Source organism: Oxyura jamaicensis, chromosome Z (assembly GCF_011077185.1).
Source record: "Oxyura jamaicensis isolate SHBP4307 breed ruddy duck chromosome Z, BPBGC_Ojam_1.0, whole genome shotgun sequence".
NCBI lineage: Eukaryota > Metazoa > Chordata > Aves > Anseriformes > Anatidae > Oxyura > Oxyura jamaicensis.
The window spans coordinates 81,796,385-81,809,937 of record NC_048926.1 but is presented as its reverse complement, the minus strand read 5'-3'; positions in this window follow the sequence as shown (position 1 = coordinate 81,809,937).

Below are 13,553 nucleotides of genomic sequence, written 5' to 3'. Positions count from 1 at the left end.
AGTCTCTGCTACGTGGCCCACCAGGAGGGCTGGCTGCCCTCACAGTAACATATTCGGAGCCGTCACACCCAACCAGCACCCATTTCTACGTGAAATCATTTTTATTTCGTTGAGGACTCGGTTTGTCTTTCATAAACCTGAATTTGTTTCTCTTCTCCCATGATCTGAAAGTAGGTTGGCAGTGGGATTGCAGATGGCTGTGGATCATCCCCAGCTATTGAGTTTTGCTTCTGTTGATGTTTTTTGATCTCGTGTTTTATAACTGGCTCAAAGGCACATGCTTCTTCAGTACGTGGCCTTGACTGGCCAGATTATTCACAGTAGGTTTGCTTACGCTAAAGCAAGAAGAATTGCTGTTCCTTGGGCATGGAGGGCCATGGAAAACCTGTAGAATCCCTGCACTGATGTGTTTTAATTTTCATTGATAAGAATAGAAGTCAAGGTATGTATATGGTTGCCTTCGTTAATATTAACAGCAATGGAGGGTTTACTGGATATCTTACCTTCCCTTTAAATAACACATAGAACAGATTTTTTAATCCCCTGCAACCCCCAGGTAAATCCAGGCAGGAGGACAGTGACACTGCTCTCAGACAAATGTAAAGGACAGTAATGTTTTAGTTTGCTACGCACGTCTCTGGTTTTCCCAGTATTACACCAATGAAAGTCCCATTTGCCCAATGTAGAACATTCATTTCCTCGTGGGTTGCTGCCAGTTATTGGAAAGAACTGATCAATAAAATAAAACTATGGGATTCATGAATGTTAGAAAGTCATGCGTAGTTTACAGAGCATTTTTGATTCCAGCATGCTGGAAATTAGTCTGGTATAAAGCAGCATAGCTACTGTGCACTGCAGATGATAAGACAAAAACTTGAATTACTGCATTTGGTTAAGGTATAGAAAGTATTGTCCTGATATTTTTGAAACAATCAGGAGATACAGACATGGACAAAGATTTATGACTGTGATTATCTTTCTGCTTGCTGACGTAAATTAGCCTTCTGGGAAACCTAAGTTATTTCTCAATATGCTTTTAATGGTCTGAGTCAGAGCTGCAGATGATCTCTCTCCTACAAGGGATTTATAGTAAAAACAAAGGTGAGCGCTTCCATTGCAAAGGACAATAGAAGTGGGAACAGAAATACTTCGTGGGTGTTAACTCATCCTCCAGTGTGTCACAGGTGCTACTGCTAAGCAAACATGACTCTAGCATGAAAATAAAGTGTTTACTTTTCCAGCTGGATCAGGCTGATGATTATTCCAATCATTGACATTATCTCTGCAAACAAGGAATTATGCCTCAAACTGACAATGCAGGGTTTTCAAGGTAATGGAAGTTGTTTTTTTTTTTTTTTTTTTTGTTTGTTTTTTTTCCTGAGATCATCTGTATGTTACAAACCCTGTGTCAAGTGGGTTGAATGACTGACGTACTTCCGCATCTCTTTTCCTTATTAATATTATTAAACCTCCAAAATTGTGTATGCTATCAGCCCAGAGTCCCGCCACACACAACCCAGCATTGCAGCAGATGCTGCTTTGTACAAGGTTAGCAATTCTGGCAGTCGTGACAAAGATAGGAAAGGAGAGAGCCATAAAGCCTGAGCAGTCTTGTCTTCTGGAAAATTCATTTCTGTCCAGATGGTAGACCAAGAGGTTTCCCCACTGTTTCTATTCCTTCCTGCTGTAACTATTGTCCATATAAGCATGGTAAGCATGGCTGCAGCTGTGAGTGCATGAATGGGCTTATAAGACCACCCCTAAATGCAATGAATACAGAAAAAAGACGATAGAAAATATTTAGATATGCTTATCTTTCTACCAGTGGACATCTGCTCTTATGACAAACTTCCCGGATAATTTGCATAGTATATAGCCTCGACACAAAAGGAATCACAAACATCATCATCAGATGCTAAAGCAAGGATGATAAAATAGCATGGGGCAGCTGGGAACATGGGTAATTTATATCTTGGCCATAGATATTGCTGTTATTTGCCTGCTCAAGGGCAAAGTGTTTTAATAAATGGTGCTGGGACATTTTTGCAAAGTGCTTATGTTCCATTACAACGTCATAGGTAGACTAGAAAAGAAAATTAACTTGGCTTAAAACCAGGTGATTGTAGAACCTTATATTCTTTCTTTTTGCACGTGGGTAGGCTTTGGCTTTGGCTCAAGAGACCCTTACAGGCAATCCATTTCCAGCACTTTCTCTTTTCCTCGTATCTGGATCTCACAAATCCTGGTGATGTTGCACTGGCAGCACACCAGATAACTTGTGTATGCTGAGTATGTAGCTTTTGTACTGAATGAATGGTATTCACCCTAGTAGAGGTGCTCCTGTCATTGCTTACCAGAGCCTAACAAATACTCGTCTGCGTGACGTGGAGAGGAGCCTTTTGCTAGTCAGACCTCTGCCCTGCGCTCCTCCAGTTTGTGCCCTGCCTTGCAGGGGCTTCCCTGTCCGAATGCAGGGAAGGAGCCTTCCCTGCCGAGGGAGACGTGGAGGCTCCTGCGCTGCCGACAGGCACTGCACTTGCAGCGATGCCCAGGGGCAGCGCCACGTGTGTTCTCAGGTTGAATTAGTTTTAATTTGTGCACTAATTCGATGAGGTCTCTTCTGCTCTTCTGTAGTTTAGCTTGTTAATGACTCTGATCAAAGTGGTTTTCTTGTGAAGAAACTCTGTTTGGACTAGAAAGAAATTTGCTTGGACCCCTTAGTATGTTGTCCTTCACTTATACAGCAGGTTTCCGTCTGGTCCTAGAAGAATCATAGAACCATAAAGGCTGGAAAAGACCTTCAAGATAATCTGGTCCAACCATCACCCTACCACCAATGTCACCCACTAAAGCATGTCCCAAAGCACCATGTCCAACCTTTCCTTGAACACCCCCAGGGACAGGGACTCCGCCATTTCCCTGGACAACCTGTTCCAATGCCTGACCACTCTTTCTGAGAATAAATGTCTCCTAATTTCCAACCTAAACCTCCAATGGTGCAACTTGAGGCCATTCCCTCTAGTCCTATCACTCATTACCTGTGAGAAGAGACCAACTCCCAGCTCCCCACACCTTCCTTTCAGGGAGCTGTGGAGAGCAATAAGCCCTGAGCCTCCTCTTCTCCAGACCAAACAACCCCAGCTCCCTCAGCCGCTCCTCCTCACAGGCCTTGTGTCCCAAGCCCTTCACCACCTTCGTAGCCCTTCTCTGGACACGCTCCAAGGCCTCGATGTCCTTCTGGTAGTGAGGGGCCCAAAGCTGAACACGGTACTTGAGGTGCGGCCTCACCAGAGCAGAGTACAGGGGGACAATTACCTCCCTGGTCCTGCTGGCTACACCATTCCTGATACCAGCCAGGATGCCGTTGGCCTTCTTGGCCACCTGGGCACACTACCAGCTCATGTCCAGGTGAGCATCAATCAGCAACCCCAAATCCATTTCCTCTGCACAGCTTTCCAGCCACTTTGCCCCAGGCCTGTAGTACTGCATGGAGCTGTTGTGGCCAAAGTGCAGGACCCAGCACCTACCCATGTTGAACCTCATCCCATTGGCCTCTGCCCATCGACCCAGCCTATCCAGACACCTCTGCAGGGCCTTCCTACCCTCCGGCAGATTGACACCACCTCTCAACTTGGTGTCATCTACAAATCTACTGAGGGTGCACTCAATTCCCTCATCCAAGTCATTAGTAAAGATATTAAAGAGAATGGGTTGCAACACAGACCCCTGGGGAACACCACTGGTGACCAGACACCAGCTGGATTTCACTCCGTTCACCTCCACTCTCTGGGCCTGGACATCCAGCCAGTTTTTAACCCAGCAAAGCGTGTACCTGCCCAAGCCATGGGCTGCCAGCTTCTCCAGGAGGATACAATGGGAGACCATGTCAAAGGCCTTGATGATGTCTAGGTAGACCACATCAACAGCCTTTCCCTCCTCCACCAGGAGGCCACCTGGTCACAGAAGAAGATGAGGTTGGTCAGGCAGGAGTAGCCTTTCATGAACCCATGCTGGCTGGGCCTGATCCCCTGGTTGTCCCACATATGCTGTGTGATTGCATTCAGGATGACCTGTTCCATCACCTTTCCAGGCACTGAGGTCAGGCTGACAGGCCTGTAGTTCCCCAGGTCCTCCTTATGACCCTTCTTATAGATGGGAGTCACATCAGCTGCTCTCCAGTCATCTGGGACCTCTCTGGATGACCAAGATCACTGATAGATGATGGAAAGCGGCCCAGTGATCACATCCACCAACTCCCTCAGCACCCTCAGGTGGATCCCATCTGGCCCCATGGACTTGTGACGGTCCCAGTGGAGCAGCAGGTCTCTGATGGTTTCCATCTGAACTGGGGGTGGGGGATTGTTCTGCTCCATCCCAGACTTCCAGGTCAGGAGGCTGAATACAAGGACAAGTGGCCTGACTAGAAAAGCCAGATGTAAAGACGTGTTCTCCCTATCACTTCTTACAGGGTCCCTTCTGATGGAGCTCCTTGTCTTCTCCTCTTCTGCTGAAGCATGCTAACGCAGAACAAAGACACAAAGCAGTCCGCGACTGACAGACATTTCCTGATAGCACCGGCCTGGCCCGCTGGAGGGTGATGAAGATAATACCTCACTTGGCCTACCTGAGTCTTTGTGCAACACGCTCAGTGCTTCTTGCTGTAGAGCTGGACTCTGCCACAATGCTGTGTGGTACTGGATGAGAAGATGAGGCCAAAATTAGTTCTTACTGGTCATAGTAATTGTTGCTGTTCTGGACAAATAAATAAATAAATAAGTCCTTTCCCTGCCTTGTTTTTCTTTATCTTTTATAAATGATGCCTCCTACCTGTAAACCACGTGTCAAAGCACTCAAGACTTTTATGGACCTTAAGCAATTTTAAGCAGAGAACCCATTATTCAGATGAGGCAGGAGTCCTTGCACTGCCGTCAGGAGCCCAGTGACACTGCTGGGTGCTGCCAGGAGCAGGACTGGCTGCCTCCTTCCCAGTGCCTGAGACAAAAAGGGCCAGGGCTCTGACGGACAGAGCCATCACACAGTTCCTTGGCTGCTGCTCTTCCCTCTCCAGACAGGCTGGGGGAAGGCAGATGGCTCCCGCAGTCTGTCTTTGCTCCTGGCACAAATGGGGGAAAAACTGTGACTGTAAAACATTTCGCACCCTTTCGCCTAGGGTTTCCAAATCACTGCAGCTGTAGCTTTGCAAGCAGTCTATAGAGAAAAAATCATCTCACCTGAGAGGGAAACTTTTCCCAAAACCATTTTCTACAGACATTTTTATCAAACACTAAAAATTGTCTTTCAGTACCACGCCTCAAAGGTATACGGAGAAAACATAAGCAGAGATGCAGCCAAGATTACTTTGGGGTCCTCCTGGTGCTTCTAACTGCAACGGGATGTATGTTACAGATTGTGCAGAACCAGTTTCAATTTAGGCTTGAAGTAAGCACTGCACAGCTTTTTCACGGCACAAGTACAATTTTACTGTACTCTCTAAGACTGCATAGCTCTGTCTGGACGGTGCCTGGAAAGGGTAGGAAAGGCCAGTAGGTACAACTGCCCATTTTTAACAGAATTGCTGTTTGCACATCATCCCACCTGAGGTCAAGGCCGTTGCTATGACCGTGAAACAGCCACGTCCTTCCACATGCACCAGGCAGGGATGTTCACCACGGACCCTCCAGGGTAGCTGGACAATACAATTAGAAACTCTCCCGTGGTGTTTTACAGGAGCGGGTTAGGGAAGAAACCTCTGCGTCAGCTTACAGAGAGACAGTTGGTGTCCTGCTAACAAGCCATGGATGTGCACCCTGATTAAAATAGGCTGGTGAGTGGAACAGATTATTCTTGCTCCTACTTAGCAAAACGATCATCTTTCCAAAGATGTGACAGCAGGGAGGTAATAGCTTCACTCTTCCAAAATAACACTTTTATATAAAACAAAATGAAACCAAACGAAACGAAACCAAACCAAACCAAAACTACGTTCCCCCTCCCACCACCACCACCAGGACAAACCCACATTAATAGTTACAGGCATATTTCCACCAACAGGCCGGAGTGTTTGCAGGAAAAATAAATTATTAGCCACTCAAAATATCAATACATAATGGGAGATTTTAAAAGCGGAGATGTTGGAAAGGAAATACTTTGTAAGATCAGCTGGTATTGTTCAATAAAATATTTGGTGCAGAGAGAGATACAGGTACTATTAACAGTGGAGAAGAAAGGTTTTCAGAATAAAATTTGTTCTGGATTATAGTCCCCATACCTGAAAAATGCAGGTCACTTGCAGATATAGTGGTGAAATTCATCTGCTCTCTAGTTTTGTTGCTTCTGTAGGATGCAAATGATAAAAGAAGCTTCACAATGAAACCAGTAGTGGTTAACAATGCAAAGCTGATGCAAAGTAAAGGTGCAGCAGGTATGTATGCAATTAGTGTTAGTGTCACATAACATGGGAAAACCTCTGCTTTTGACAGGAAGGCATAATGAGAACTGATATGAGGTTTCTCATCTTAATTTGAGCTACATCTCTCAAAAAGTAGTTTATGCAAGAGAAGTAGTTCCCACATTGCTATGCCTTTTTTATTATTATTTTTTTCTTTTTTTTCTCCTGCTATTGGCAGAGAGTTCACATATGACAGAAATGCAAGATTAAGCCTTGTCTAAACGGCAGCCAAAACCCAAAGCACCACTAGAGAACAGGTACACCTTGTCTGAGATGTTAAATGTTGCTAAGTGTGTTTATTTTTTCTGAGTATTACTCTCATAAAGCAAACTCCATCCCATTATTTCAGCCTGGTTTCTGAAAGGTCTTTGAACCTTTTGCAAGTCTGTTTTGAGTGTTTTGTCTAGGTATATGAGAAGGTCAACGGACAGAGAAAGAAAGCCATATGAACTATCCATAGCAGGTATATCCCCTAGCTGTTACCAGTTGCCGTTATAACTGGTATAAGTTGAAAGTAAAACTTTCAGGGTTCATGATTTATTAGGTTCCAGAGAAAGTCCTGCTAAGTTTCTCTCCCATCTGTATGTTTTGATGTCCAGAAGGGCATTCTGACATATAAAAGGCTGAGTCTTCTCCAGATGTCTCTCATGATATCTTGCTTCAACCTTAATGTAAGTCAGCAAAAAAGAACCAAAATAGAAGGCACTACTCTATCGAAAAATAATCCCTAGGATAATGGAGCAACTTGTTTTACTGGATTTAACCTGTGACTTTTTTTTTTTTTTTACTTTTTTTCTTAAATTTTAGACTATTTTTTTCCCTAAGAGAGCACACAGTCTTGTTGAGATGAACAGCGCTTGTGTGTCAGACAGCTCATTCTCTCCTCATTTTCCTGTGGGACGCCAGCAGCTTGTTCCTGATGAAGTGCTGTTACTGGGTAGTCACAGACAGCGTGGAGGAGCACATTGCCCTGGCCCTGGACTCACAGTGAGACAAATTCATCTATTGTGGGTCTGCGATGATTCTGCCCAACTAGGAGACAACATCCAACTGAAAAAATAAAAGTCCTGTGTTTTTCCTAGATCATCAGAGTGTGTCACCCTTGCTCCATGTATCACCCTGCTAGGTAGCGTCTGTAAGGAGCTGGCAAGGTGAATAAACCATCTGCACAGCCGAACAGTTTTCATTTTGGAATTTGATCTTCTTTATCAGTGGCTTGTTTGCTTCTGTTTGTCTGTTCTTCCCTCCAGGAGAATATACAAACACTGGAAAAGTGCTCAAAAGTTCTTACGTGTGTATATTGACAATTCCTTTCTCTCTAAGCATGGAAATAGCTGCAATAAAGGCCCGAAGCATGTATTAACAATATGATGTTGTTACAAATTCCAAGAAAGGTAAATACACTGAAAATAGTGAGATGATCCAGAACGGCTACCATGCATCTATCAGATTCCGTGTGTCTTACCTGCAGGACATTTGAGTGAAAACAAACAAACGAACAAAAACCAAGCAGAATGAATCAGATTCTTCATTACATGCAAATGGCTCCACGCAAGCTAGATGCAAATTTAGCTTCAATGCATTTGCAAGTGCAATGAGGAGCAATTGTGATGACAGCCAGAGTTCGAGTCATTCTGAGGGAACAACCTGTGTGGTACAAACGTGTTATTTTCACCTAGTACTGGCTCTATATATAGCTCTCCCTCGCTGCAGATGTTTTCTTTTTCATTCACAAAGAGAAAAAAAAAAAAAAAAATGCTTGAAAATAGTCCCATTTGAATTATTTTGAACAGTTTGCAAAATAGGCATCTTGTTACATTTTGCTGTAGGAGATAATTTTTATATTAAGGAACAATGTTGGCTGGCACACTGCTTTTACCCACTGAGCAACTCAGTGGGTAAAAGACTCATCAAAAGACTTCAGACTCATCTGAGGGAAAATGGCAGTGTTACTGAGTTTTGGAAACTGGTCTATGAAATTGAATCAATAAATTTGCACTGGATACGTGGTGGTGGTGATTTCCTCCCTGTTGTTATTGCATAGCAGTGAACAGCTACGTCTCTTAATGGTCACTAAACAGAAACAATGCCATAGAAAGCCTAGGAGTCTAAAGGAAATTGCTGATAATATATGACAAGGATCATGGTCGTTGGTTTTTCTAAGAAACACATTATTCTACACAAAGTCAGGACTGGACTTAATTTCCCGGTGAGATATATTTACAAAAGATCCTCACTCTGCTGCATGGCTCTGGTAACGACAACTACAGATATGTGCAGTTCATTTGTCCACCTCCACTGAAAGGAAAATGTTTTGGCTATATGTGCAAATGAATAGGAACCTACCGAAAATCTTAATTAATGATTTGCATTAGGAAACCATCACTATGGCATTTTCAGTGAGGTAGGCTAGTAAGTCAGCAAGAAAGCATATTAAAGGACAACCTGGCTAGTGCAGGGTATAACAAATGACCGTAATAACAAAACAACTGCAAAGAGCCCAGGAACAAAATCCCAGGCTATGCGAGTCCTTTCTTTTATTGCCCTCAAACCTTATGCTGCAGCAGGATTAAATCCCTTTTTCACCCTACCATACATCTTAACGGGAGATCTATTGAGACAGAACACGGATTGTGGCCGAGGGCTGTGTGCGGCAGCAGCAATGCCGAGTTTTGCTAATGGCCCTTCCGAGCAGAATGTCACCTTTTCCATGCCCAGACATAACCAGGTATCTCCTCCAGCCTCCCTGCCCACCCCACGGCCAGGGCACCAACACCAGGCATCAGCCTCACAGCAGGTGGCGAGAGCCAGCGCAGGGTCTGCCCGCACCTGGCAGCGAGTTGCCATGGTTACAAGGTGAGCACTTTGGGGAGAAAATGGAAAAGTGTTTCTGGTACACTTCAATTCCTCACATTGAGCCCTTTTTCCTACAGGGAGAGCCCTTGAGAAGCAGCACAAAATCACCCAGAACTTCTGGCAGGAATTCCAACCCCTGACTGAGTGCGGCAGGGATAGAGCTGTGCTACTGGCGAGTGGCAGAATTCGGAGGAGCATGAGGATCCCACGATTACCCATATTTTGTGCCAGAGTGCCAGTGGCAGCAGTGGGGATTCGAGTGTTTGTGGGAAAGATTTCAAGAGTTACACCTGTCCATAAGCAAAAAAAAAAAAAAAAAAAAGAGGCAAAACTTCAGGAAATATTTTTGTCTGAAGAAGGAAAATGCAGTGGAAGAAGCCACGAGCTCTTTAATCTATTTTTCCTTTTCCTTTTTTTTTTTTTTTTTTTTTCTTTTCTAACCAGAAGTTAACTGGTTCTCCGAGAGCATCCACCTCCCTTCAGGCTGACAGCAAGGATCCCTATTAACAGCACAGCTACACGTTTTCTTGCCCTATTTCTCTTCCTTTTCTCTTCCTTCATGAGTGAGAGGAACAGGATGCAGTGACTCGCCCAGCAGCCACGTCACCTTTAAATCGTCTCCTTGTAAACTTTTAGTTTCCCTCTGAAAACCCCTCGCAAATTTATCCTTTGCTGGAGCCGTTGTCTCCCAGAATATCTTACAAGGACTGAGACGGATTACTTCATATCGCCCAGGAATAAACCTCAGCTTTGTCACTGTCTTGTTCATTTTTGATAGCACGAATTGCTAACAGGCTTAGATTTGCATACTGGATTAATCACTTGCTGTCTTCCTGGTCTTGCCTGAAAAAAAATTTACAAAGTGTCAAATCGAAGTCTACATGGATTAGCTTCACACTCAACTTTTTCCGTAGTGTGTGTTTAATTTTAATTTTAGTGGAAATTAACGCTGAGTACAGAGAGGTCAGGCGAGGGAGATATCGCTGCGTTAGGAGGGGCAATGGGAAACCACACAAAACTCGCATTTCTCACACAAGCACACAGTTCCTGTCCAGCTGGATGCCGGTCTGTAAGTGAAACCTGTCGGAATGTCTTTTGGCTGAAATCACAGAGATCCTCAGCAATACACAGGGAGCACTGCCCAGGATGAAGGCAGGTCTGCCACAGCTGGCTCTCTCCTGCCCTGGCTGATGGTTTCCCCAGGGCCGGAGCTGCTGGGGATTGATGCACCTCTGCCACCCATTCTGTGCCTCCCCATGCTTCTCTTCCTGCTGACTCCGGAGCATCGATGCCAGCGCAATAATTAACCCAGGGTAGATGTTCCCCCGTGCACCAACAAAAAGTCCCCAGAATGCAAAAGGTGGGTGAAGCGTAGAGATCTGACAGTAAGCTAGGACGAGAAGATCTTTCTGCTAAATCAAGCAGACATTTTTCTGCAGGGTTTTTGTTCTTTTTTTTTTTTTTTTTGGTTGGTTTTGTTTTGTTTTGGCTTGCACTGGATGACAAATGATGTATCCGTATGCAATCTTGTTTGCTTCTAAAAAAGCCTTTGAAGATGCTTTCACTGTAGGTGAATCCAGTAACGTTCCATGAACTACCACAGCTACACTTACGGTGTTTGATCACGTTCACGGAGATCTATCATAGTTATATTTTATGAGTAGTACAACTTATTAAAGCAGCAGGTACACGGGTTCTTTGGATTGCCAGTGACAAATTCACTGTCTGCAAAGCATATGCAAATACCAAAACTATGAGTTATACAGGCTAGATACAAACGTGTTTAAAATATATGAAGCGACTCTACAGAGATCTCTAAGTTTCCCACAGAGGCTCTTGGTATAACCAAGTGTTCAAATCTTACCCAAAGGCATCCCAATGGGGAGAAAGAGAGGATCAGCCTGCCAACTGTGCAAGTCCGAAGATACCTTATGCAATACCTTACCCATATATGATGGCATCTTTCCTAACATCCTCTCTCCATTAAGCTCATTTATATCATCTTTTATCAGGTGGAGCTTGAGTGACTCTAGTCATACACAGCCTTGTTATTATTAGTGTTTTTAGTTTCCTCGCTTTGCTTTTAAAGGTATAGACTAGAAAAAAATGTAATACAAGCTCAGTGTGGCATGGTTACACCTTGGAGGTGGGTAGCTTTTGGGATGGAGGCGTGTTTTCATAGAATCATAGATTCATTATGGTTGGAAAAGACCTTCAAGTTCATCTTGTCTAACCATCACCCTACTACCAATGTCACCTACTAAACCATGTCCCTAAGCACCACATCCAACCTTTCCTTGAACACCCCCAGAGACAGTGGTGTCCCTGGGCAACCCCTTCCAATGTCTCACTACTCTTTCTGAGAAGAAATTTCCGCTAATTTTCCACTTGAACCTCCTCTGGCACAACTTCAGGCCATTCCCTAGAGGGAGAGTGATTCCCTATCACTAGTTACCTGTGAGAAGAGGCCAGCTCACAGCTCCCCACACCTTCCTTTCAGGGAGCTGTGGAGAGCTATTGCTCCAGGTCTTCCCTGAGCCTCCCCTTCTCCAGACCAAACAACCACAGTGCCCTCGGCCGCTCCTCACAGGACTTGTGCTCCAGGCCCCTCACCACCTGTGTTGTGGAGCTTAGGGATATGGTTTAGTGGAGGACTTGTTAGCGTTAGGTCAGAGGTTGGACTCGGTGATCTTGGAGGTCTCTTCCAACCTAGACTATTCTGTGATTCTGTGATTTACCAGCTTGATAATCCTGAGCTTCACAAAAACATAAATACAGCAAGGATTTCCTGGGGCCCACTCAGGCCTGATAGAGCTTGGTCTCACTCCTCAGAACTACCTGGTAGGCTCAGTATTTCCTTCGCTCCAAAGTTCACCTCTTCCTCAAAGCTTTTTCTTGCCACACTCCGGTGAGAAACTGGAAGCATCGCGTTAGGGATCACAGAATCATAAAATGGTTCAGGTTGGTGGCTGGGTCCAACCCCAGGCTCAAGCAGGGATCCAAGAGCAAGAAAGAGAAGAGAACATGAAGAAAAGAAAAAGAAAGAAAAAGAGTAAACAAAACCATAACCTCATCAGATGGCACACATTTCAGCATTTCAGGAGAAAATACGAGTTGAACGAACAGATTGTGCCAGAATCTCTCTCTTGCCAGTTCACATCCTGTTTATAATTAGTACTAAATACATTTTAAAATATTAATTGGGCTGCGCATTACTGGTATTTCAGTTGTTTTCTTTCTTTCTTTCTTTCTTTCTTTCTTTCTTTCTTTCTTTCTTTCTTTCTTTCTTTCTTTCTTTCTTTCTTTCTTTCTTTGTTTATTTTTTTTTTTCTTTCTTTTTTTCTTTATTTTTTTTTTTTTTTTTTTTTTTTGTATACTGGGAGAACGGCCTCCCTAAGCATCAGATTTCAACTGCAATCAGTGCTCGAGTTAGAGCCCTGCAGATAAATATGCTAGCACAAAACATCCTTTCAAAGGCAGTTTTCAACCTTGGAAACTACTCTTCTTCTTCTTTAACTTTTTGAAAAGTTATATTTTTCCCAGGCAGCACAAAAATTCACAAATGCACAAGAGACTTTTATGAAGTACCTTTCTCAAAGCACACACATTGAAGGGCAACATGGAAGCTCACATTTCAGTTTAACTTCTGGTCACATCAGTGGTGTGCATCATCCCTGTTACATTTCTATGTTTTGTCTATTAAAAAGTAATTGAAGGCTGTATGTAATTGGGATGCATCTGACAGGGTCAGGTTGTTGCTTCTTGGTTCGAAGGACTGCAGATCTTTAGCACAGGTATTTTCCAGGCATGTCTCTCTCCTCATGACTTGAGATTGGCCTGAACACTGACTTTCCAGTTTGTCTTCGTCTGCTGTTCCTTCTCACAATACTGCTGTGCTGGGCCTTAGGCACAAAATCACGGCATTCCTTCTGCTTTCAGCCTCGGTATCCAGGAGTGCACATCTTTGCAAATAGTAAGGCCTTGTAACTTCTTACAGGAGCGCAAAAAGTTATGGGCACTTAATGAGCGGGCTGTTGAAATAGATGGAGAAACAAAAAATAAAAAGAAAAAAAAAAGAAAAAGAAAAAGAAAAAGGAAAAGGAAAAGGAAGAGGAAGAGGAAGAGGAAGAGGAAGAGGAAGAGGAAAAGGAAAAGGAAAAGGAAAAGGAAAAGGAAAAGGATAAAGAAATAAAAAAGAAAGAAAAAAGAAAAAGAAAAAGAAAAAGAAAAAGAAAAAGAAAAAGAAAAA